Below are 25,813 nucleotides of genomic sequence, written 5' to 3'. Positions count from 1 at the left end.
CTGTATCAATCCCACACTAATCTCACTGCCCTGCACTCTCCCCATAGCACTGTATCAATCACACTAATCCCACTGCCCTGCACAGTACACATAGACCTGTATCAATTCAAAACTGATCCCCCTGCCCCGCTCTCTCTCCCCATAGCCTGGTATCAATCCTACACTATTCTCACTGCCCCGCTCTCCCTCCCCATAGCGATGTATCAATCCCAAGCTAATCCCATTGCCCCGCTCATTCCACATAGCCCGATATCAATCCCACACTAATTCCCCTGCCCCGCTCTCTCCCCACAGCCCTGTATCAATCCCACACTAATCTCACCGCCCTGCACTTTCCCCATAGCCTTGTATCAATCCCAAACAAATCCCACTGCCCTGCTCTATCCACATAGCCCTGTATCATTCCTACACTAATCTCACTGCCCCGCTCTCCCTCCCCATAGCCCTGTATCAATCCCAAATTTATCCCATTTCCCCGCTCAGTCCCCATTCCCCTGTATCAATCCCACAGAAATCCCCCTAACCTGCACTCTCCCCATAGCAATGTATCAATCACAAACTATTTCCAATGCCCTGCTCATTCCCCATAGCCCTGTAACAACCCAACAATCCCACACTAATCTCACTGCACTGCACTCTCCCCATAGCCCTGTTTCAATCCTACACTAATCTCACTGCCCGCTCTATCTCCCCATAGCTCTGTATCAATGCCAAACTAATCCCATTGCGCCGCTCATTCCTCATAGCCCTATATCAATCCCACACTAATCACACTGCCCTGCACTCTCCCCATAGACCTGTATCAATCACACTAATCCCAATGCCCTCCACTCTACCCATAGCCCTGTATCAATTCAAAACTGATACCCCTGCCCTGCTCTCTCTCCCCGTAGCCCTGTGTCAATCCCGCACTAATCCCACTGCCCCGCTCTCTCCCCATAGACCTGTATCAATCCTACACTAATCTCACTGCCCTACACTCTCTCCCCATAGCCCTGTATCAATCTCACACTAATCTCACTGCCCTGCACTCTCCGCATAGCCCTGTATCAATCCCAAACTAATCCCACTGCCCTGCTCTCTCCCCATAGCCCTGTATCAAGCCCACACTAATCCCACTGCCCTGCTCTCTCCCCATAGCCCTGTATCAATCCTACACTCATCTCACTGCACTGCACTCTCCCCATAGCCATGTATCAATCCCAAACTATTTCCATTGCCCTGCTCATTCCCCATAGCCCTGTATCAATCCCACACTAATCTCACTGCCCTGCAATCTCCCCATTGCCCTGTATCAATCCCATACTAATCCCTCTGCCCTGCTAATTCCCCATAGCCCTATTTCAATCCCACACTAATCTCACTGCCCTGCACTCTCCCCATAGCCCTGTACCAATCCCACAGTAATCCCACTGCCCTGCTATCTCCCCATAGCCCTGTATCAATCCAAAACTAATCCCATTGCCAGGCTCATTCCCCATAGCCCCGTATCAATCTCACACTAATCCCCCTGCCCCGCTCTCTCCCCATAGCCCTGTATCAATCCCACACTAATCTCACTGCCCTGCACTCTCCCCATAGCACTGTATCAATCACACTAATCCCACTGCCCTGCACAGTACACATAGACCTGTATCAATTCAAAACTGATCCCCCTGCCCCGCTCTCTCTCCCCATAGCCTGGTATCAATCCTACACTATTCTCACTGCCCCGCTCTCCCTCCCCATAGCGATGTATCAATCCCAAGCTAATCCCATTGCCCCGCTCATTCCACATAGCCCGATATCAATCCCACACTAATTCCCCTGCCCCGCTCTCTCCCCACAGCCCTGTATCAATCCCACACTAATCTCACCGCCCTGCACTTTCCCCATAGCCTTGTATCAATCCCAAACAAATCCCACTGCCCTGCTCTATCCACATAGCCCTGTATCATTCCTACACTAATCTCACTGCCCCGCTCTCCCTCCCCATAGCCCTGTATCAATCCCAAATTTATCCCATTTCCCCGCTCAGTCCCCATTCCCCTGTATCAATCCCACAGAAATCCCCCTAACCTGCACTCTCCCCATAGCAATGTATCAATCACAAACTATTTCCAATGCCCTGCTCATTCCCCATAGCCCTGTAACAACCCAACAATCCCACACTAATCTCACTGCACTGCACTCTCCCCATAGCCCTGTTTCAATCCTACACTAATCTCACTGCCCGCTCTATCTCCCCGTAGCTCTGTATCAATGCCAAACTAATCCCATTGCGCCGCTCATTCCTCATAGCCCTATATCAATCCCACACTAATCACACTGCCCTGCACTCTCCCCATAGACCTGTATCAATCACACTAATCCCAATGCCCTCCACTCTACCCATAGCCCTGTATCAATTCAAAACTGATACCCCTGCCCTGCTCTCTCTCCCCGTAGCCCTGTGTCAATCCCGCACTAATCCCACTGCCCCGCTCTCTCCCCATAGACCTGTATCAATCCTACACTAATCTCACTGCCCTACACTCTCTCCCCATAGCCCTGTATCAATCTCACACTAATCTCACTGCCCTGCACTCTCCGCATAGCCCTGTATCAATCCCAAACTAATCCCACTGCCCTGCTCTCTCCCCATAGCCCTGTATCAAGCCCACACTAATCCCACTGCCCTGCTCTCTCCCCATAGCCCTGTATCAATCCTACACTCATCTCACTGCACTGCACTCTCCCCATAGCCATGTATCAATCCCAAACTATTTCCATTGCCCTGCTCATTCCCCATAGCCCTGTATCAATCCCACACTAATCTCACTGCCCTGCAATCTCCCCATTGCCCTGTATCAATCCCATACTAATCCCTCTGCCCTACTAATTCCCCATAGCCCTATTTCAATCCCACACTAATCTCACTGCCCTGCACTCTCCCCATAGCCCTGTACCAATCCCACAGTAATCCCACTGCCCTGCTATCTCCCCATAGCCCTGTATCAATCCAAAACTAATCCCATTGCCAGGCTCATTCCCCATAGCCCCGTATCAATCTCACACTAATCCCCCTGCCCCGCTCTCTCCCCATAGCCCTGTATCAATCCCACACTAATCTCACTGCCCTGCACTCTCCCCATAGCACTGTATCAATCACACTAATCCCACTGCCCTGCACAGTACACATAGACCTGTATCAATTCAAAACTGATCCCCCTGCCCCGCTCTCTCTCCCCATAGCCTGGTATCAATCCTACACTATTCTCACTGCCCCGCTCTCCCTCCCCATAGCGATTTATCAATCCCAAGCTAATCCCATTGCCCCGCTCATTCCACATAGCCCGATATCAATCCCACACTAATTCCCCTGCCCCGCTCTCTCCCCACAGCCCTGTATCAATCCCACACTAATCTCACCGCCCTGCACTTTCCCCATAGCCTTGTATCAATCCCAAACAAATCCCACTGCCCTGCTCTATCCACATAGCCCTGTATCATTCCTACACTAATCTCACTGCCCCGCTCTCCCTCCCCATAGCCCTGTATCAATCCCAAATTTATCCCATTTCCCCGCTCAGTCCCCATTCCCCTGTATCAATCCCACAGAAATCCCCCTAACCTGTACTCTACCCATAGCCCTGTATCAATTCAAAACGTATCCCCCTGCCCCGCTCACTCACCCCATAGCCCTGTATCAATCCCGCACTAATCCCACCGCCCTGCACTTTCCCATTAGCCCTGTGTCAATGCCACACTAATCCCACTGCCCTGCACTCTCCCCATAGCCCTGTGTCAACCCCACACTAATCCCACTGCCCCGCTCTCTCCCCATAGCCCTGTATCAATCCCACACTAATCCAACTGCCCTGCTCTCTCCCATAGCCCTGTATCAATCCAACACTAATCTCACTGCCCCGCTCTCCCTCCCCATAGCGATGTATCAATCCCAAGCTAATCCCATTGCCCTGCTCATTCCACATAGCCATGCACTGCTCTCTCCCCACAGCCATGTATCAATCCCACACTAATCTCACTGCCCTGCACTTTCCCCATAGCCATGTATCAATCCCAAACAAATCCCACTGCCCTGCTCTATCCCCATAGCCCTGTGTCAATCCCACACTAATCCCACTACCCTGCTCTCTCCCCATAGCCATGTATCAATTCCACAATAATCCCACTGCCCTGCACTCTCCCCATAGCCCTATGCCAATCCTACACTAATCCCACTGCCCCGCTCTCTCCCCATAGCCCTGCATCAAATCCACACTAATCCCAATGCCCTGCACACTCTCCCCATAGTCATGTTTCAATCCCAAACTATTTCCATTGCCCTGCTCATTCCCCACAGCCCTGTATCAATCCCCCACTAATTCCACTGCCCTGCATTCTCCAGATAGCCCTTTATCAATCCCATACTAATCCCACTACCCCGCTCTCTCGCCATTGCCGTGTATCAATCTAAAAGTAATCCCACTGCCTCACTCTCCTCATAGTTTAAGGAGTTTTCCTTGAGAGATGTCTCTGAGGTTTCTCTCTCTAGAGGCCTCCCTCTCTTGCACAGTAAAACCTGGAGTGGTTCGACCCACTCGCCCCTTAGATTCTATACTCTGGACTTTGGGGCAGGAACTACAATGTAGAGAAAACTCTTGTAGACCAAGTTTGATGAAACAAAATGAAATTTTATTGCATAATGAAAAAATATCAAATCAAATGCAAGCAGATAAGAGAGTACATGGGAGTGTAAAACACAAACAAATCATAACAGCACCATACTAACTAAGGCAAATACAGGCATCTTATACTCTACAAAGATCATCATGAAATAAGGAAAACACACGGAACATCGAGGGACAACAACTCATGTTAATTGTAACCTTAAATCAACCCCTTATTAAACGTATCTAGATCTGATTGTGAAGGGCCAGGAACATGCTCACCAATCCCACTAGGAAGTGCAAGGTTTTGAACCAGTCTGTGTTTGATCCTTTCAGGCGTTCCGTCTCCACGTGGAACGTGGAGCTTCAGCCAGCTGCGCGACACCTCTCTCCTGAGGTGGGGGTCGGGGGCAGCTGGACACCGGCTGGTTCTGGCTGCCGGCGGGGTTGGGGATCGTCAGCTCGACCCCGGTCAGAGGAGCCTTGGGCTGGCTCCCATCGTTTCTTCAGTTCATTTTTGTCTCTTCCCGAGCTGGCGTGGCTGGAAGGTTTCTTCTCTTGGGGTTTTATTTGTTTGTTCCTTCTCCCAAGTTGGGTCGATGGCCTCTCATTCCAGCAACGGCCCGGGGATGGTCGATGATCTCCCGATGTTTTTCCCCGGGGCGGGACGCCAGCTTTGAACGGCCTTCCTGATGTTGGCTTAATTCTTCTTCCTCCTCCAATGGTGGAGAGGAGTTTGCTGATCTTCTCCCGAAGCAACTCCTCTTCACCCACTGCCACTCAGTCGTGTGTCTCTGAGTGTAGCTGTCTCCAACTGTCTCCGCAACTACAACTCCGGTGTCTCCTTCAGTGTGTCTGTACAACTCCAACTCCTCCAGTTATACCTTTCTTCAGGATTCTCCACTTCCCGCCCAAAATCAGGTTAGTCTTTGTTTAACTTTTGGCGGGCTAGGAGCACAGCGGGGTAGTTATTATATTTTTTAATGCTTTCGATGGCTGGTAAAGGCCCATCTCTGGTCTGGAATGACCTTCATTGTTTTTAATGTCCTGCTGATCTTGTTATCTAGTCCTTGGTGTTGTTCTCTAGTCCTTGGTGTTGTTCTCATGAATATGAAATTATCCCCTTTTGTCTGGGTCAACATTTAGATGGCCTCTGTCTCCAGGCCGATCTTGACTGGAGCTGCATCTAATCCATATGTATATGTGTGAGTCTGGTTTCATTCTCTCAGAAACGGCTTCCAGGTTAAATCCACAAAGCTGTCTGAGGATTCGCAGGAACCATTTTAAAATGTCCCAATAAGCCGGTCACATGGTATGGTGGCCATTTTTTATGCCCCTTTTCTCTGGGCTTCTTTTAAAACAGTCTTTAAAATCATGGCCTCTTCTGCCATTTGACCCTTTTTAATACAAAGTCCAATTTTGCGAATCCTACACTCCCCCCTGATGATACTGTAACTTGCTTGAAGTATCATAATTCTGGGTGAGCAAAATTTTCTGACTTTCCACAATCTAACCATCCCCAGTATTTACCTATCCATGACCCCACGACACATGCATTTCCCATTTCAGAAAAATCTAGTGCACATCAAGCATCTATAGATGGCAATACCTTGGAGTTAAAAATCTAACAACTTACTTCCAGGCGTGGAGGGGGTCCTTATACCCCTACATCACCTAGTGCATACACATTACCTCCTTAATAATAACAACACATCTAATAAGACTTCAATAATAAAATAAAATACACATGAAAATCAGAATGCACATGAATACATATCAAAATAATACAGAGGAGGGAGGGAAAACTTTAACTTTATACAAAGCAGCAAAATCTAAACGGGTGTCTCTTCTTCTACCCGCACATAATGCTGCCTCCTTTCCCCTCTATTCTCATACTTTTGTGAATGTTTAACCTTTTTACAGTGTACAGACAGTAAATAAACTACAATGACAATCTGGCACACTACAAGAATTTGGGAGGCTATCCTAATCCAGGAAGGGACTTCTATATTAGTGAACAGGTCCCACCACGGTGGGGTCACTATATCCAATATGTCTGCACCTATCTCTAAAGTCTTCTGCTCCAGTGTGTAGAAGTGTTCTGTGAAAAAACAATGGCTCCTAATATCTTGGTGAGGTGTTCAGGGAGAGGGGGAATGATATATCCAAAATGTGCAACGAATCACTTCAGATCGGTGAAATTCTCTTTAACAATGATGTGAAACGTGGAAGGTTCAGGAATGGGGATGATTCGCTCTTGGGCCACTTGAACTTCTGCCCTGGGCTTGAAACAGAAGCTGCTGTCACTAACCGAACACCAACCGTGCTGTCCATGCTGGTAGTGGGGCGCTACAGTGGTGACACAGTATGTCCCACCTCCTATATATGCCACCTGCGGGGGCACATGGCCTTGTGCCATTGCCTCCATGGTGCAATTTATAGGCTTCGCGCCAGCAGTTCTGAACCCGCACTGTGGTTTTGAATGGGCATTCAAGTGCTGGGGACACAGGATGATGTGTGCTGCCTGGCTCCGGCACCCCGAGAGGTCAGTACCCGTTATTGCATGCTCCCATCGAATGACGTAAGGTGGGACCGCTGTGTAGCGAATGTGCGCACCCCCCTGAATGACTCCAATGTTCTCCACCCTGTATACCGGGGCGGGTTTAGTTGTCTTTCCCATCACCGGCATTCTTACCACTATACCCATAATGGTGTGATTAGACCATCCACAGTCCACTGGGACTGGGTAGGCCTCTGAGGCTAGTCTGAGCTGGCATGGACTCAATGCATTCTCAAAAGGGTGGAGGGCTGCGAGGTGCTTGTTGCTGATCCAGGAGGGGACTAAACCTTGTTTCAAATCCTCCAGGTTGCTGCGGCCCTCGCCCAGTAACCACGCCCCGTATAGCACACAAGCTTCGTTCTGCGCAGCCTGATCAGCCGCATTCCGATCCTCCCTGATGAGAGCATTTACCATTCTGGCGTGTTTCTCCAGCTCAGCTATTATCTCTTTTAAGTGTAGTGTCATGGCCTGGTCCTCATGTAACTTAGAACTCCCTACCTTATTCTCATCAGTCAGTATCTTTCTCAACTGTGTTTTCAAACCATTGATTTGGGTTTGTAGCTCCACATCATCCAGTGTGTTGATGACGGAAGTTCCTGTGTTAAAGGCTGTGAAAATATCATTTACTGCACCCCTTCTTTGTCTCCCTACTCTGTCCAAGACATCATGTGGTGTGGTGTACAATTCGGCTCTGTCGACATCGGCAAAGTCGAATTCGTAAAATTGTTTAAACATATTTGTTAACAGGACCTGGTATAATTGCTCTGTTTCCTTGAGGCACCATGCTGGCAATCTTACCTCGGTGAGGTTTAAAATCACCGAAGCCACCGCGTAGTGTACCCCTTGGTACAGCACCTGACCTGTGGGTACCAGTACCAATCCATTCCCGGGTCCCTTTGTTGTGGTGGGGCACCCTTCCTTGAGGGCTTTAGCTACTGGAATTGTGGGCAGGGGCTTGCGGGGTCGGGTGATGAGCTCGGTGGCGTTTACTGAGATCTGAGAGTATGGGACTGTGCACGCCCGTGTGCTGACGTCCCACCTCATTCCTTGTCCAGCATCCTGCCACTGCCTTTGGAAAAAGATGGAGACGCCTGTGGGGCAAGTGCGTTCTGAACCCCACATACAGATGTAGATCCCCTCATCTGGTTCCCACCATTTGTCCCAACAGACACTCAACCCCCCCATGAGTTCCCATTATTGTCCGATGGGTGTTGTTACCCAAACTCTCCCATTCCACAGTGGAGTTCTTCACGGTGCTGCTCAACTTGCGCAGCCACCACCAACGATCCAAAGGTACATGTCCCAGACAGTTCAAGCAAATCTTCTTGCCCACGGTGACGCTGATTCTGGGTGCAATGATCCGCACCCTGGGGCACATCATTGTATGGGTTCTCTGTATGCGAACCCCGTCTGGCTGGAGTATTCAGTAGAGTTCGACCCCAGCCAGCCTGGCCATCTTCCTTCATGGAAGTAGGCAGCAGTCTCTTCAGCGTTCCGTGAGCCGGTTCCATCAGTCACGATGGGGCCTCTGTTTCCAGAGCACTCATAAATCGTGGAGTCCTTAGTGTGGCCCCGATAGGCCCAGCTCCACCCGATTGTCACGAACGCGATGAGGATCCCTCTCATCTTTCTCCTGGTTCCTGCAACAAATCACACAATATAGCCAGGCTCCCGAGAGATTCTGGCTTAGGTGACGGCTTGATCAGGCCTTTCTACCTTGATCCAAAACTACACACATACTGGGCAGATTTAAAACTACTTATACTCTAATCATTTTAATATTTACACGCCTTAAACTTAAACTTCAACTATGTACAGCGCCGCCCGTCCCCGGGCGGCTTGCCTAATCCCTGATTGGACTGCAGCTCGCCGCTCCCTGTGGCGGGGCTGCAGTGACCTGTGGCTTGGGTTCCCCGCAGCCTTTTGCTGTTAATCGGGGACTGCGTTTTGTCAAGGGTTTCTCAGGTCAGGGTTTACTGGGAGCGGGGGACTCGGGCCAAGGTTTTACTGGCTGAGGCGTTCGAGTCGACCTGCGAAAAAGTAATTTGGGCGTGGCTCCCTTAGCGAGGGGACCTTCGGGTGGGACCTTAGCTGTCACAGTCCGTGGCTCTTCCACGACTGTAGGATTCAGCTCCCTTCCCTCAGGCTCTGCCCCTTTGGGATTCGGGCAGGCCTGTGTAACGAGACAGGATTAATTAAAAATGTCCTAGTAAAGGATCCCCTTGGAATGAGTGACCATAACATGGTTGAATTCCATATTCAATTAGAGGGTGAGAAGGTTGGATCTCAAACAAGCGTGCTAAGCTTGAATAAAGGAGACTATGAAGGTATGAGAGCGGAATTGAGTAGAGTGGATTGGGAAAATAGATTAAAGGGTAAGACGATACATGATCAGTGGTGTACATTTAAGGAGTTATTTTATAACTTCCCAAAAAAATATATTCCACTGAGAAGAAAAGGGTCTAAAAGAAAAGACAGCCATCCGTGGCTAAGTAAAGAAATTAAGGATAGTATTCGACTAAAAACAAGGGCATATAAGGTAGCCAAATCTAGTGGGAGGATAGAGGATTGGGAAAACTTTAAAAGACAGCAAAAAATAACAAAAACATTGATTAAGAAAGGGAAGATAGATTATGAAAGTAAATTAGCAAAAAATATAAAAACAGATAGTAAGAGTTTTTATAGTTATATAAAAAGAAAAAGGGTGGCTAAAGTAAATGTTGGTCCCTTAGAGGATGAGACCGGGAAATTAATGGTGGGAAATATGGGGATGGCAAAAACACTGAATGAATATTTTATATCAATCTTTACAGTACAAGACACTAAGAATATCCCAACACTGGACAAACAGGGGGCTAAAGCGGGGGAGGAGCTGAACACGATCAAAATCACTAAGGAAGTGGTACTCGGTAAAATAATGGGACTCAAGGCGACTAAATCACCTGGACCTGATGGCTTACATCCTAGGGTCTTGAGGGAAGTGGCGGTAGGGATTGTGGGTGCATTGGTAATAATTTTCCAAAACTCCCTGGACTCAGCAAAGGTCCCGGCAGACTGGAAAACTGCTAATGTAACACCCTTATTTAAAAAGGGCAGTAGACAGAAGGCCGAAAACTATAGATCGGTTAGCCTACCATCTGTGGTAGGTAAAATTTTGGAGTCCATTATTAAGGAGACAGTAACAGGACATTTGGATAATCATAATTTAATAGGACAATGTCAGCATGGTTTTATGAAGGGGAAGTCATGTTTGACAAATTTGCTGGAGTTCTTTGAGGAAGTAACATATAGGGTGGATAAAGGGGAACCAGTGGACGTAGTGTATTTAGACTTCCAAAAGGCATTTGACAAGGTGCCACACAAAAGATTATTGCTTAAGATAAAAAATCACGGGATTAGGGGTAATATTCTGGCATGGATAGAGGATTGGCTATCTAACAGAAGGCAGAGAGTTGGGATAAATGGTTCATTCTCAGACTGGCAATCAGTAACTAGTGGTGTTCCGCAGGGGTCAGTGCTGGGTCCCCAACTCTTTACAATCTATATTAACGATTTGGAGGAGGGGACCGAGTGTAACATATCAAAGTTTGCAGATGATACTAAGATGGGAGGGAAAGTAGTGAGTGAGGAGGATATAAAAAACCTGCAAGGGGACATAGACAGGCTAAGTAAGTGGGCAGAGATTTGGCAGATGGAATACAATACTGGAAAGTGTGAGGTTATGCACTTTGGCAGGAAAAATCGTAGAGCAAGTTATTATCTTAATGGCAAGAAACTGGAAAGTACTGAAGTACAAAGGGATCTGGGGGTCCTGGTGCACGAAACTCAAAAGGTTAGTATGCAGGTGCAGCAAGTGATTAAGAAGGCCAATGGAATGTTGGCTTTCATTGCTAGGGGGATAGAATATAAAAATAGGGAGGTATTGCTTCAGTTGTACAAGGTATTGGTGAGACCGCACCTGGAATAATGCGTACAGTTTTGGTGTCCATACTTAAGAAAGGACATACTTGCTCTCGAGTCAGTACAAAGAAGGTTCACTCGGTTAATCCCGGGGATGAGGGGATTGACATATGAGGAGAGGCTGATTAGATTGGGACTCTACTCATTGGAGTTCAGAAGAATGAGAGGCGATCTTATTGAAACATATAAGATTGTGAAGGGGTTGGATCGGGTGGATGCGGGGAGGATGTTCCCGATGATGGGTGAAACTAGAACTAGGGGGCATAGTCTTAGAATAAGGGGCTGCTCTTTCAAAACTGAGATGAGGAGGAACTACTTCACTCAGAGGGTGGTAGGTCCATGGAATATGCTGCCCCAAAAAGCTGTAGAAGCTACATCATTACATAAATTTAAAACAGAAATAGACAGTTTCCTAGAAGTAAAGGGGATTAAGGGTTACGGGGAGCGGGCAGGAATTTGGACATGAGTCTAGGTTCAGATCGGTCATGGCCCTGTGGGTAGCGGAGCGGGCCCAGGGGCCATGTAGCCTGATCCTGCTCCTATTTCGTGTGTCTAATTCTGTTAAATTCAGGAGATGGTTCTGTGGTAGTGGATTGGCGGTTAGGATCAGATCAGCCATGATCTTATTGAATGGCGGAGCAGGCTCGAGGGGCCGATTGGCCTCCTCCTGCTCCTATTTTTTATGTTCTTATGTTCTTATGTTCTTATGTTCTCCCTTGGCGAGTGGACCTTCGGGTGGGACTTTAGCCCTCACAGCCCGTGGCTCTTCTATGACTGTGGGCTTCGGCTCCCTCCCCTCAGGCTCCGCCCCTTTGGGAATTGGGCCTGTGGCAGATGGCTCCTCCTCACCTGTCCCTACAGGTGGAGAATCTCTGCCCCCGGTTTCTACCTCCCCCACACTTGAGTCGAGGGCGGGACCTCCGTCCTCCGACTCCACCTCCTCCAGAATCGTGTCGAGGGCGGGACCTTGTTGTTCGGGCCCCTCCTTGTCCGAGTCCCAGGCCATCGGGGAAAGCTCCCCCCCGGTGCGTGGGACAGCTTCCCCTTCCAAGCAGGCTACAACGCCAGCTTGTGTGGTCTGTGACTCATCGCGCGCCTCAGGCTGAGGATCTTTACCCTCAGACCTGGCTTCGGTTGCTGATGCTCTTGAACCCGGTTTAAACAGTTTGCACCGCTTCATGTGAAACCATTTGCTGCGTCGGGACACCTCCACTGTACGAGTGACGTAGACCGGTGGATTTCCCACCGATTCCGGTCTATCCACCTGGTCTACGGCTCTCTCGCCAGCGCATAGGGTTAGACCCAAGAATTTTACTTCTCGCTGGCCAACCCGCGCCTTCGTAGGGTTTTCCTTAACACTCTCTATCTCCTTCACACTCATTCCCGCTCCCCAGAGACAATGATTTCTCAGGTCCATGTGGATCCCGTGGGCCACCAAGAAATCAGACCCCAGGACTCCCGTTCCACCTCCCACTTCATTAGTGTACACTTCCACGTGGTGCGGAGTGGTCCTAAACGAATGGAGAGGGGAAGGGAATGTGCGCCAGCCTGTTCTTCGCCCGTGAAGCCCGACAGAAGGTATGGGACCCCAGTGGACAGAGGCGAGGCGGTGGGGTTTACTGCGTGGATTACGGTGCACTATGCTCCCCTATCCAACAGATAGGTTCCCTTCACCTCCTCCACCTCCATCTCCACGAGGGGTCGCCTCCATACATCATATCGCAGCGCACACAGGTAGACGGGCTGCGCTGACTCTAGTCACTTGGGCACAGCGGTCGGGGTTTCGGGAGCGACAAGACCAGTGGTGACTGCTATTTTCCCCTGCGAAATCATCAGAGACCGCATTGTCTCTAAAATTGATTCAATCGCAGCGGGATCCATAACTGCACCAGCTCCTTGTGCTGGGGCAGGAGCTACGGCTTGGGTTTGGGCTGGTGCTGGGGTGGCGGTCTGGGCTTGGGCTTGGGCTGCGGGAAATCTCCCTTTATTATCCTTCCACGGATTTCTACAGTCTTTGCGCCAATGTCCATCCTTCCCACACCCGTAGCAATTGAGTTTGGCTTGGACAGGGCGATTCCCCTCCTGACGCCACTCCTTCTTGCTTGGGGCTGCGGGTTTTGCCTCATGCACCTTTCCTTTCTGGGGAGGTGTTTCCTGACCTCTTCAATTCTTGTACGCCACATTGAGCTGACGGAGCACCATCTCCTCCGTGACACCGGGACCTTGGGGATCAAACCAAGATCTGGCTAGGGCCCGTATCTGCGGCAAACTGTTGGTAACCAAGCAACGGAGCCAATGAACCCGCTGTTCGTCGTTCATTGCAACCCGGTCAGGCATGCCCGGACAGCTGTGTTGATACACTGGCCACAGCCCTTCTGCAAAAACCCGTGGGGGTTCTCCAGATAGCTGCACGGTCCCTTCCACACGGTCGAACGGACTACCGTCGTCCAATCCCATTACTTCTAAAACTTCCTCCCTGAGATCCGCATACCCTTTCCGTCCCCTCTTACTATCCTCTGAGAGGCACTGAAGGATTGTGCAATCCAGGGAGAAAAGCAACAGTTTCACCTGTTCCTGATCATCACTGTCATTAATGGCTGCTGTTTCCTTTATTTCCCTGAAATGAAGCGAGGGATCTCCCCTTACTGTGAGTCGTGCGAGGTGGCTCACCATGGAGCTTAATTGCGGGCCAGCATAGGGCACCACGAGCTGGTTCTGGTGGGGTCCGATACTGCCATCAGCAGCGTTGGGACCGAAACTCTGGTGCCGAGCGGGACACATTGGTGCCGGTCCCGGCTTTGCGACCAGTGGTTCTTCCTCACACTCCACCTCGGCTACCTTCTCATTCACTACCCCCTCCTTTTCCGGCCAAGTCTCACTATAGCTCGGCGGTGCTGAGGGTTCGGTGGCTGGTAGCACAATTACCTCAGCTGGAATCGTCTGTTTTGATTCCATTAAAAAGTCCATGTGACTAGCTTTCGGGCTGACGAGAAACACCATGCCTTTTGCCTTTACCAGGGCCGTTCTTAGGTCCTCTATGGTCTTTTGGCAGGGGCCGTGGTATGTGCTCTCAAACCCGTGCTCTAGGGCTGGCTTGTAAGCTGCCTTAACCTCCACTACTCTCTCCTCCTGCGCTCTCAGCTGTTGTGCGAGGCGGGCGTTTTTCTCCCGGATCCTCGTTTCATTAATCTTTGCCTCAGTAACCTGGCACTCCAGGTACTCTATCCTAGCCTGATGTTGACTAGCTACCACTTGGCGTTCCTGATTCAGCGCGTGAAGTGCTGTGATGAGTTTTTCCCTCCCATGGCCTTCTCCTCTATCTCTGCTGCCTGGGTTGTGATCTTGGCTGCCTGTGCTGCAACGACTCGGTCCAAGATCTGGACCTGCTTCTTGTAACACATCAGCCACACTGCCTTCTCCACTGACTTCTTATGCTCTTTGCTCTCTGTCCACCTGATGGCTGCGTCCACCGGACGCCCATCCAGCAAGAGATCGGAAATCCACTGTTTAGTGAGATTTACCTTGCCAAAGACATAATCCGCTATCCTCTCATCCATTGCATTTCGACCATTCAAACTTGGATCTAGTACATTGCAATCCTGCTGCCAGAGTCCTGACGTGGTCCCCATTTTCTGTAAGGGGTTTTCCTTGAGAGATGTCTCTGAGGATTCTCTCTCCAGAGGCCTCTCTCTCTTGCACAGTAAAATCTTGAGTGGTTCGACCCACTCGCCCCTTAGATTCTATACTCTGGACTTTGGGGCAGGAACTACAATGTAGAGAAAACTCTTGTAGACCAAGTTTAATGAAACAAAATGAAATTTTCTTGCATAAGGAAAAAATATCAAATCAAATGCAAGCAGATAAGAGAGTACATGGGAGGGAAAAACACAAACAAATCATAACGACACCATACTAACTAAGGCAAATACAGGCATCTTATACTCTACAAAGATCATCATGAAATAAGGAAAACACACGGAACATCGAGGGACAACAACTCATGTTAATTGTACCCTTAAATCCACCCCCTTATTAAACCTATCTAGATCTGATTGTGAAGGGCCAGAAACATGCTCACCAATCCCACTAGGAAGTGCAAGGTTTTGAACCAGTCTGCGTTTGATCCTTTCAGGCGTTCCGTCTCCACGTAGATCGTGGAGCCTCAGCGAGCTGCGCGACACCTCTCTCCTGAGGTGGGGGTCGGGGGCGGCTGGACACCGGCTGGTTCTGGCTGTCGGCGGGGTCGGGGATCATCGGCTCGACCCCGGTCAGGTGAGCCTTGGGCTGGCTCCCATCGTTTCTTCAGTTCGTTTTTGTCTCTTCCCGAGCTGGAGTGGCTGGAAGGTTTCTTCTCTTGGGGTTTTATTTTTTTGTTTCTTCTCCCAAGTTGGGCCGATGGCCTCTCGTTCCGGCAACGGCCCGGGGATGGTCGATGATCTCCCGATGTTTTTCCCCGGGGCGGGACGCCGGCTTCGAACAGCCTTCCTGATGTTGGCTTAATTCTTCTTCCTCCTCCGATGGTGGAGAGGAGTTTGCTGATCTTCTCCCGAAGCAACTCCTCTTCACTGTAGGGGGTTTCTCTTGCTCGTTCTGGTCTCCTGCCAGGCTTTGTGTAATAATTACCCTTGAGTGGTTCGACCCACTCTCCCCTACGGTTCTTGACGTTGGATTGAGCTGACGGAGCACCATCTCCTCCGTGACACCGGGACCTTGGGGATCAAACCAAGATCTGGCTAGGGCCCGTATCTGCGGCAAACTGTTGGTAACCAAGCAACGGAGCCAATGAACCCGCTGTTCGTCGTTCATTGCAACCCGGTCAGGCATGCCCGGACAGCTGTGTTGATACACTGGCCACAGCCCTTCTGCAAAAACCCGTGGGGGTTCTCCAGATAGCTGCACGGTCCCTTCCACACGGTCGAACGGACTACCGTCGTCCAATCCCATTACTTCTAAAACTTCCTCCCTGAGATCCGCATACCCTTTCCGTCCCCTCTTACTATCCTCTGAGAGGCACTGAAGGATTGTGCAATCCAGGGAGAAAAGCAACAGTTTCACCTGTTCCTGATCATCACTGTCATTAATGGCTGCTGTTTCCTTTATTTCCCTGAAATGAAGCGAGGGATCTCCCCTTACTGTGAGTCGTGCGAGGTGACTCACCATGGAGCTTAATTGCGGGCCAGCATAGGGCACCACGAGCTGGTTCTGGTGGGGTCCGATACTGCCATCAGCAGCGTTGGGACCGAACCTCTGGTGCCGAGCGGGACACATTGGTGCCGGTCCCGGCTTTGCGACCAGTGGTTCTTCCTCACACTCCACCTCGGCTACCTTCTCATTCACTACCCCCTCCTTTTCCGGCCAAGTCTCACTATAGCTCGGCGGTGCTGAGGGCTCGGTGGCTGGTAGCACAATTACCTCAGCTGGAATCGTCTGTTTTGATTCCATTAAAAAGTCCATGTGACTAGCTTTCGGGCTGACGAGACACACCATGCCTTTTGCCTTTACCAGGGCCGTTCTTAGGTCCTCTATGGTCTTTTGGCAGGGGCCGTGGTATGTGCTCTCAAACCCGTGCTCTAGGGCTGGCTTGTAAGCTGCCTTAACCTCCACTACTCTCTCCTCCTGCGCTCTTAGCTGTTGTGCGAGGCGGGCGTTTTTCTCCCGGATCCTCGTTTCATTAATCTTTGCCTCAGTAACCTGGCACTCCAGGTACTCTATCCTAGCCTGATGTTGACTAGCTACCACTTGGCGTTCCTGATTCAGCGCGTGAAGTGCTGTGATGAGTTTTTCCCTCCCATGGCCTTTTCCTCTATCTCTGCTGCCTGGGTTGTGATCTTGGCTGCCTGTGCTGCAATGACCCGGTCCAAGATCTGGACCTGCTTCTTGTAACACATCAGCCACACTGCCTTCTCCACTGACTTCTTATGCTCTTTGCTCTCTGTCCACCTGATGGCTGCGTCCACCGGACGCCCATCCAGCAAGAGATCGGAAATCCACTGCTTAGTGAGATTTACCTTGCCAAAGACATAATCTGCTATCCTCTCATCCATTGCATTTCGACCATTCAAACTTGGATCTACTACATTGCAATCCTGCTGCCAGAGTCCTGACGTGGTCCCCATTTTCTGTAAGGGGTTTTCCTTGAGAGATGTCTCTGAGGATTCTCTCTCTAGAGGCCTCTCTCTCTTGCACAGTAAAATCTTGAGTGGTTCGACCCACTCGCCCCTTAGATTCTGTACTCTGGACTTTGGGGCAGGAACTACAATGTAGAGAAAACTCTTGTAGACCAAGTTTAATGAAACAAAATGAAATTTTCTTGCATAAGGAAAAAATATCAAATCAAATGCAAGCAGATAAGAGAGTACATGGGAGGGAAAAACACAAACAAATCATAACGACACCATACTAACTAAGGCAAATACAGGCATCTTATACTCTACAAAGATCATCATGAAATAAGGAAAACACACGGAACATCGAGGGACAACAACTCATGTTAATTGTACCCTTAAATCCACCCCCTTATTAAACCTATCTAGATCTGATTGTGAAGGGCCAGAAACATGCTCACCAATCCCACTAGGAAGTGCAAGGTTTTGAACCAGTCTGCGTTTGATCCTTTCAGGCGTTCCGTCTCCACGTAGATCGTGGAGCCTCAGCGAGCTGCGCGACACCTCTCTCCTGAGGTGGGAGTCGGGGGCGGCTGGACACCGGCTGGTTCTGGCTGTCGGCGGGGTCAGGGATCATCGGCTCGACCCCGGTCAGAGGAGCCTTGGGCTGGCTCCCATCGTTTCTTCAGTTCGTTTTTGTCTCTTCCCGAGCTGGAGTGGCTGGAAGGTTTCTTCTCTTGGGGTTTTATTTTTTTGTTTCTTCTCCCAAGTTGGGCCGATGGCCTCTCGTTCCGGCAACGGCCCGGGGATGGTCGATGATCTCCCGATGTTTTTCCCCGGGGTGGGACGCCGGCTTCGAACAGCCTTCCTGATGTTGGCTTAATTCTTCTTCCTCCTCCGATGGTGGAGAGGAGTTTGCTGATCTTCTCCCGAAGCAACTCCTCTTCACTGTAGGGGGTTTCTCTTGCTCGTTCTGGTCTCCTGCCAGGCTTTGTGTAATAATTACCCTTGAGTGGTTCGACCCACTCTCCCCTATGGTTCTAGACCTTGGATTAGATGCAGAGAACTGTAGTGCAGAGAAAGGACTCAATAGACCAGGTTGAATAGCACGAAATGGATGCTTTTATTTTAAACAGTTTGAAGCATTACAAATTACATGTCATAGGCACAGATTAAAGTAACTACAATCATGCACAAACTTATGAACTTGACTCTATGGAAATGGGGAACACACGGCATGTCGTAAAAGGGGAAACACATTACGATTTAACCTTACTCCCTCCCCTAAATACCTAAACTAAGTTTCGACTTGAGGAACTCGGGATCATGCTCACCACTTTCAGAATCGCAAAAGGAGGGGTTCGCAGCCTTTCTGGCACAGCTTTCCGTCGTCACGTGGATTTGGAAACTTCTGGCGCAGCTTGTTTTTCTCTCTCTCTCAGGCGACGAGGCAGTGGACACAGCCTCGATGAGCGCTCGTCATGGCTGAAATTCACCAAGTCTGTTGTGGATTTGGGTTCATGGAACAGTCCCTGCCACCAATGTGATGTTGGAGAAATGGATGCACGTGTCGAGGCCTTGCCTGGCTAGGCTCAGAATGTCCTTTTTATCCGACCTGGATCGTCGGTTTTTCCCGAGGGTGTCTTCTCCTTCGGCCTGGGTCATCGATGATCTCCCGACAACAGCACCCGGGCCACCCTCGTCGTCTTCCCGTCGCGTCCGAGCCTTGTCTGGCTGAACACCGACCACGTTGTCTTTTCCCGAAGTTGTCCGTCTGAAGCGTCTTTATCGATTCCGAAGCTACCGAGGTGGAAGAGAGGGCAGGGCAGGCCAGGCTGATGGACTTTTCAAAATCCATATTTATACCCTTTTGGGCCAGCCTTATCTCCCGCCAGATCATAGTCCAGTCTTTGTAATATTTTGGCGGGCAGAAATCTCTGCAGGGGCGCTTTGTCTTGTAATGGGAGCCGGTGATAACTTAACTGGCCTTCCTGGCCGATAATGTCTTTTAATGTCTTTTACATTGTCACCGTGACTCGGTTCGCATATTGATCGGTCTGGAGATTTCCCTTGATGGCTGTTAAACAGTTTCTCCTTTGTACATTAAATGGGTATAAGTGTTCATGCATTGTCCGCCCATATCTTGATGGGCCCCATCCTGTTTGCCTGAAATCGTCCTGTACTTAGAATCCATTGAATATGTATGCTGTTTCCCTGAGTTTCGGTTTCCCGATACTGGCTTTCGCGGGCTTACTGTTTTCAATCCACAAGCCTGTCTGGCTTGCAGTAACAGAAATCAAATGGTCCAGAAACTGATCACGAGGCCCGGCGGCCATTTTGTATGCCCTTTTATCAAAGGTTTTTCTGTACAAGCTTACTTTGGTCAATAAACTGTCTTATTTTATCCTGTTTTCTTGCGTGATTATTGCTGAAAATTTCGAATCTTACAGGCCCCCCTGTGATACTGATAGCTTGCTAGAGGTATCAATGATCCTTGGTGAGCAAATTTTCCCTGATTCCCCACATCCAAACATTCCTGGCACTTAACTATCTATGACCCTCACGACACATGCAGTTCGCATTTCCGAAAAAACGAAAATTACCTTGTGCACATTTGGACAATCATAGGCAGCACTTCTTAAACTATAACACATTCATCTGTCAGATGTGCAGGGGTTGATACCCTCTTGCACCACCTGCATACACCTTTTATTAATCCAAAAACTTAAGAACGACTAATAACATAACAATATTCATATGCTTAAAACAAAAACACGCAAATGGCCAAAATCTAAAAATGGAGGGACGCCTAACCTTCAATACTAGCAACTTAAAGTGGGGTGTCTTCTTCCCCCATTCGCACATAGCATTCTCTCCATTCTCCTGTGTTCTCGTGCCTCTGGAGGCGTTTGCCTCTTTTGCAATGCACGAATAGCAAAAATATCACAATTAAAACCTGACACACTACTAGGATGTGGGATGCTATTCTAATCCAGGCTGGGACCTCTATGTTAGTGAACAAGTTCCACCATGGTAGGATGACTATGTCCAATATGTATTTTCCTATCTCTAAAGTCTTCTGCTCCAGTGTGTAAAAATGTTTCTGTGAAACTATAACGGCTTTTAAAGTCTTGGTGAGGTGTTCGGGAAGAGGGGGAATGACATAACCAAAATGCGCGACGAATCATTGCAAGTCCCTGAAATTCTCTTTGACAGTGAGGTGAACGGTGGAGGGTGCAGGAATGGGGACAATTCGTTGTTGTGCCACTTGAACCTCGGCCCTGGGTTTGAAACAGAAACTGCTATCACTGATCGAACACCACTCGTGTTGTCCGTAGTGGTAGTGAGGCACTGCAGTGGTGACGCAGTATGTCCCACCCCCGATATATGCTACCTGCGGGGGCACATGGTCCTCTGCCATTGCCTCCATGGTGCAATTTATCGGCTTCGCGCTAGCGGTTCTGAACCCGCACTGTGGTTTCAAAAAGGCATTCAAGTGCTGGGGACACAGGATGATATGTGCTCCCCGGCTCCGACACCCCGAGAGGTCGGTGCCTGTCATCGTACGCTCCCATCTGATGACGTAAGGCGGGACCACTGCGTAACGAATGTGTGCGCCCCCCTGAATGACTCCAATGTTCTCCACCCTGTATACCGGGGCGGGCTTTGCTGCGGGACCCAACACCGGCATTCTTACCACTATTCCCATGATAGTATGATTCGAACGTCCGCAGTCCACTGGGACTGGGTACGCTTCTGCAGCTAGTCTGAGCTGGCACGGGCTTAATGCATTCTCAAAAGGGTGGAGCGCTTGCAAGTGCTTGTTGCTGATCCAGGATGGGACCAAACCCTGTTTTAAATCTTCAAGATTACTGCGGCCCTCGCCCAGTAACCACGCCCCGTATAGCACACAGGCCTCGTTTTGCGCAGCTTGATCGGACGCATTCCGATCCTCCTTAATGAGCGCATTTACCGTTCTCGCGTGTTTCTCCAGCTCAGCTATTATTTCTTTAAAGTGTAGTGTCATGGCCTGGTCTTCATGTAACCCAGAACCCACTACCTTATTTTTGTCTGTCAGTATGTTCCTTAACTGGGCTTTTAAACCGTTGATCTGTGTCTGCAGCTCCACGTTATCTAGAGCGTTGACGACAGATGTCCCGGTATTAAAAGCAGTGAATATGTCATTTACTGTACCCCTTCTTTGCCTCCCGACTCGATCCAAAACTTCTGGTGGTGTGGTGTATAATTTGTCTTTGTCGATGTCGGCAAAGTCAAACTCGTAAAACTGTCTAAACATTCGGGTTAACAGGACCTGGTATAATTGTTCCATTTCTTTGGGACACCACTCCGGCAATCGTACCTCAGTGAGGTTTAAAATCACTGAGGCCACCGCGTAGTGTACCCCTTGGTACAGAACCTGACCGGTGGGTACCAATACTAAACCGTTCCCGGGTCCCTTGGTGGTGGTTGGGCACCCTCCTTTCTGGGCAAGTGCTACCGGAAGCATGGGCAGGGGCTTGCGTGGGCGGGTGATGAGTTCAGTGGCGTTTACCGGAATAGGGGAGTATGGGGCTCCGCACGCTCGAGTGCTGACATCCCATCTCATCCCCTTTCCTTCATCCTGCCACTGCCTCTGGAAGAAAATGGATACGCCCTTGGGGCAAACGCGTTTTGAACCCCACATACAGACATATATTCCTTCATCTGGTTCCCACCATTTGTCCCAACACACACGTAATTGTCCGTGAGTCCCCGTAATAGTCGCTCCCACTCGACCGTAGAGTTCTTCATGTCCTTTCCCAGCTTTCGCAGCCACCACCATCGCCTTAGTGGTACGTTCCCATTACACACCAGGCAGATCCACTTTCCCACGGTAACGCTGACTCTTGGTGCAAGGATCCTCGCCCGAGGGCACATTAACGAAGTCTCTTGGTAGGCAAAACCGAAATTGCTGGAGTATTCCGTAGAATTCGTCCCCAGCCAACCTGGCCATCTCCCCTGGTGGAAGTAGGTGGCGGTTTCCTCAACCTCTCGCTCCCCTGTCCCATCCGTTGCGATGGGGGCCGTGTCCCCGGAACACCCGAAGATGATGACGTCCTTGGTGCGGCCTCGGTAGGCCCACCCGCACCCGATCGCCACAAACACGATGAGAATCTTTTTCATCATATCCCAGGTTTCTGTAACCAATAAAATGATGTAGCCAGGCTCCCAATAGGTGCTGGCCTAATTAAATGGACGCGCGGGTTCCTGGACCCCGCTCCCAAACAAGCACACATACCGGGCAGACTTCAAAATTGTACTCGTGACATTTCTTAACACCGTAAACTTTATATTCCTTTAACTATCATCATAATTACCTAACTTAACTTATGTACAGCGCCGCCCTCCCCGGGCGACTTGCCTAATCCCTGATCGGACTGCAGCTCACCGCTCCCTGTGGCGGGGCTGCAGTGACCTGTGGCTCTGGACTGCAGCTCACCGCTCCCTGTGGCGGGGCTGCAGTGACCTGTATCTCTGGTTCCCCGCAGCCTTTTGCTGTTAAACGGGGACTGTGCTTTCTTAATGATTTCTGAAGTCGGTGTCTACTGGGAGTGGGTGACTCGGGCCAAGACTTTACAGGCTGAGGTGTTCAGGCCGACCTGCGAGAAGGTACTTTGGGCGTGGCTCCCTTAGCGAGTGGGCCTTCGGGCGGGACCTCAGCTCTCGCAGCCCGTGGCTCTTCCACGACAGTAGGCTTCGGCTCCCTTCCCTCAGGCTCCGCCCCTTTGGGATTTGGGCAGGCTCCCTTGAAGAGTGGACCTTTGGGTGGGACTTTGGCTCTCACAGCCCGTGGCTCTTCCACGACTGTGGGCTTCGGCTCCCTCCCCTCAGGCTCCGCCCCTTCGGGAATTGGATCTGTGGCAGACGGCTCCTCCCCACCTGTCCTTACAGGTGGAGGATCTCTGCCCCCAATTTCTACCTCCCCCATGCTCGAGTCGAGGGCAGAACCTCCGCCCTCCGACTCCTCCTCCTCCAGAATCGTGTCGAGGGCGGGACCTTGCAGTTCGGGTCCCTCCTCGTCCGAGTCCCAGGCCATCGGGGAAGCCTCCCAGGTGGGCGGGATGGCTCCTCCCCTCAAGCAGGCTGCAACGCCAGCTTGTGTGGTCTGTGATTCTTTACTTGCCTCAGGCTTATTGCTTTTCTCTCAGACCTGGCTTTCCCTGCTGGATCTTTTGCACCTGGCTTAAACAGTTTACACTGGTCATGAACCACTTTAAAAACCCTTAGCTGACCCTCTAAACTGCCAGCCCTCGCTGTTAACCTGGCGTTCTCCTCCCTTAAAACCCGCTGAACTAACTTAGCCTCCGCAACCTGGCACCGCAGGTATTCCTCCATTTTACAGGAGGTCTCTTCCTGTGCATGTCTTTCTAGAGGACACAGGTCGACAGGCTGCGCTGGCTCTAGTCAATTGGGCACATCGGTTGGGGCTGGGGGAGCAACAGTGCCGTTGGCGACTGTCACCTTCCCCTGCGAGGTCATCAGAGACCGCATAGTCTCCAAGATTGACTCAATCGTAGCGGGATCCACAACCGCACCACCTCCTGTTGTTGGGGCAGGGGCTACGGTTGGGTTCTGGGCTGGTGCTGGGGCAGCAGTCTGGGCTTGGGCTTGGACTGGTGCTGGGGCAACGGCCTGGGCTTGGGCTCGGGCTTGGGCTGCGGCGAATATTCTCTCTCTATTATCCTTCCATGGATTTCTACAGTCCTTGCGCCAATGACCCTCCTTCCCACACCCGTAACAACTGCTTTTGGCTTGGGGAGGGCGATTCCCCTCCTGATGCCATTCCTTTTTAGCAGAAGCTGCGGGCCTTGCCTCATGTACCTTTCCTTTTAAAACAGGCATTTTCCTACCCTTGTTGTTCCTGTAACTGATCGTGAGCTGATCAAGTAATAGTTCCTCCGTGGAGCGGGCGTTAGTGGGGTCAAACCATGCTTTGGCCTGCTCCCTCACTATTGGCAAGCAACCTGCTACCAGGCACCGGAGCCAATGAGCCCTTTGTTCATCATTTAGCGCGTTCCGTTCCGGTCCTCCCGGGCAGCTGCGCCGATACACGGGCCACAACCTTCCGGCGAAAACCCGTGGGGGTTCTCCCTCTAGCTGCACTGTCTTTTCTAAACGGAGGAACGGAGTTCCGTCACCCTCTCCTATAATCTCCAGGATCTTGTCCCGTAACAACTCATATTCCCTGTGCCCTCTCTTGCTCTCGTCAGGGAGACACTGGAGGAGCGAACTGTCCAGGGAGAACAGCAGCATCTTAGACTGTTCAGCCCCGTCGCAGTCATTAACTGCTGCGGTCTGCTCCAAGTCCCTAAAATGGATGGAGGGATCTCCTGACTCGGAGAGTTTTGGGATGTGACTTATCATTGCCCTCAGCTGTTGTGCGCTGTGGGGCATTATGATCTGATTCACAAGGGGTCCGTCCTCGCCATTGTCTTCATTTGGACCGAGCCTCCGGTGTCGAGTTGGACACATCGGCGCCGGCCCCGACTCTACTATCTGGTGTTGCTCTACCTCAAGAATCTCTTCATCTACCGTCTCCGTTTCCTTCCCCGGAGTCCAAGACTCATCATAAGCAGGAGGCGCAGAGTGTTCGGGGGTTGGTTCCTGAACTATCTCTTGTGGAATCGGTCTTTTGGATTCCTTGGCTAGCAATAGCTGGCTCGCTGGTGGGTTTATGAGACACACCAACACGTTTGCCTTGGCTAGGGCCGTTCTCAGGTCCTCTTGCTCCCGGCGGCAAGCGCTGTGGTCGGTGCTCTCAGATCTATCCTCCATGGCCATCTTATATGCTGCCCTGGCTCCCAGCAGTTTTTCCTCTTGGGTCTCTATTTGCTTAGCTAGACGGAAACACCTCTCTCTCATTCTACCTTCACAGGCCTTGGCTTCAATGACCTGACATTTTAAATACTCTACCCGGGTTTCGTGGCAGCGAGTTGTGGAGTGGCGTTCCTGATTCAGCGCGTTAAGCGATTCAATCAGTTTTTGACCTCCCGCAACCTTTTCCTCTACGTCTGTAAGCAACCCTTTGATCTGGGCTGTTTGTGCTGCAACGACTTGGTCCAAAAGCTGGACTTGCTTCTTGTAGCACATCAGCCAGACCGCCTTTTCTACAGATTTCTTATGCTCTTTAACCTCTGTCCACTTGATGGCTGCGTCGAGCGGGCGCCTATCCCTTAATAGGTCAGATATCCATTGTTTTGTGAGGTTGACTTTTCCAAAAACATAATCCGCTATTCTTTCATCCATCACATTTCGTTTATTCAGACCTTGATCTAACACACTACTTTCCTGCTGCCAAGGTCCTGCCACGGTCGCCATTTCTGTGGGGGGTTTCTCTTGCTCGTTCTGGTCTCCTGCCAGGCTTTGTGCAATAATTACCCTTGAGTGGTTCGACCCACTCTCCCCTACGGTTCTAGACCTTGGACTTAGATGCAGAGAACTGTAGTGCAGAGAAAGGACTCAATAGACCAGGTTGAATAGCACGAAATGGATGCTTTTATTTTAAACAGTTTGAAGCA

The sequence above is a fragment of the Somniosus microcephalus genome, chromosome 6, assembly GCF_052327205.1.
Source record: "Somniosus microcephalus isolate GS21.2 chromosome 6, FLI_Smic_1.0, whole genome shotgun sequence".
Taxonomy (NCBI): domain Eukaryota; kingdom Metazoa; phylum Chordata; class Chondrichthyes; order Squaliformes; family Somniosidae; genus Somniosus; species Somniosus microcephalus.
The sequence above is the reverse complement of the archived record's forward strand: the minus strand, read 5'-3'. Positions refer to the sequence as shown.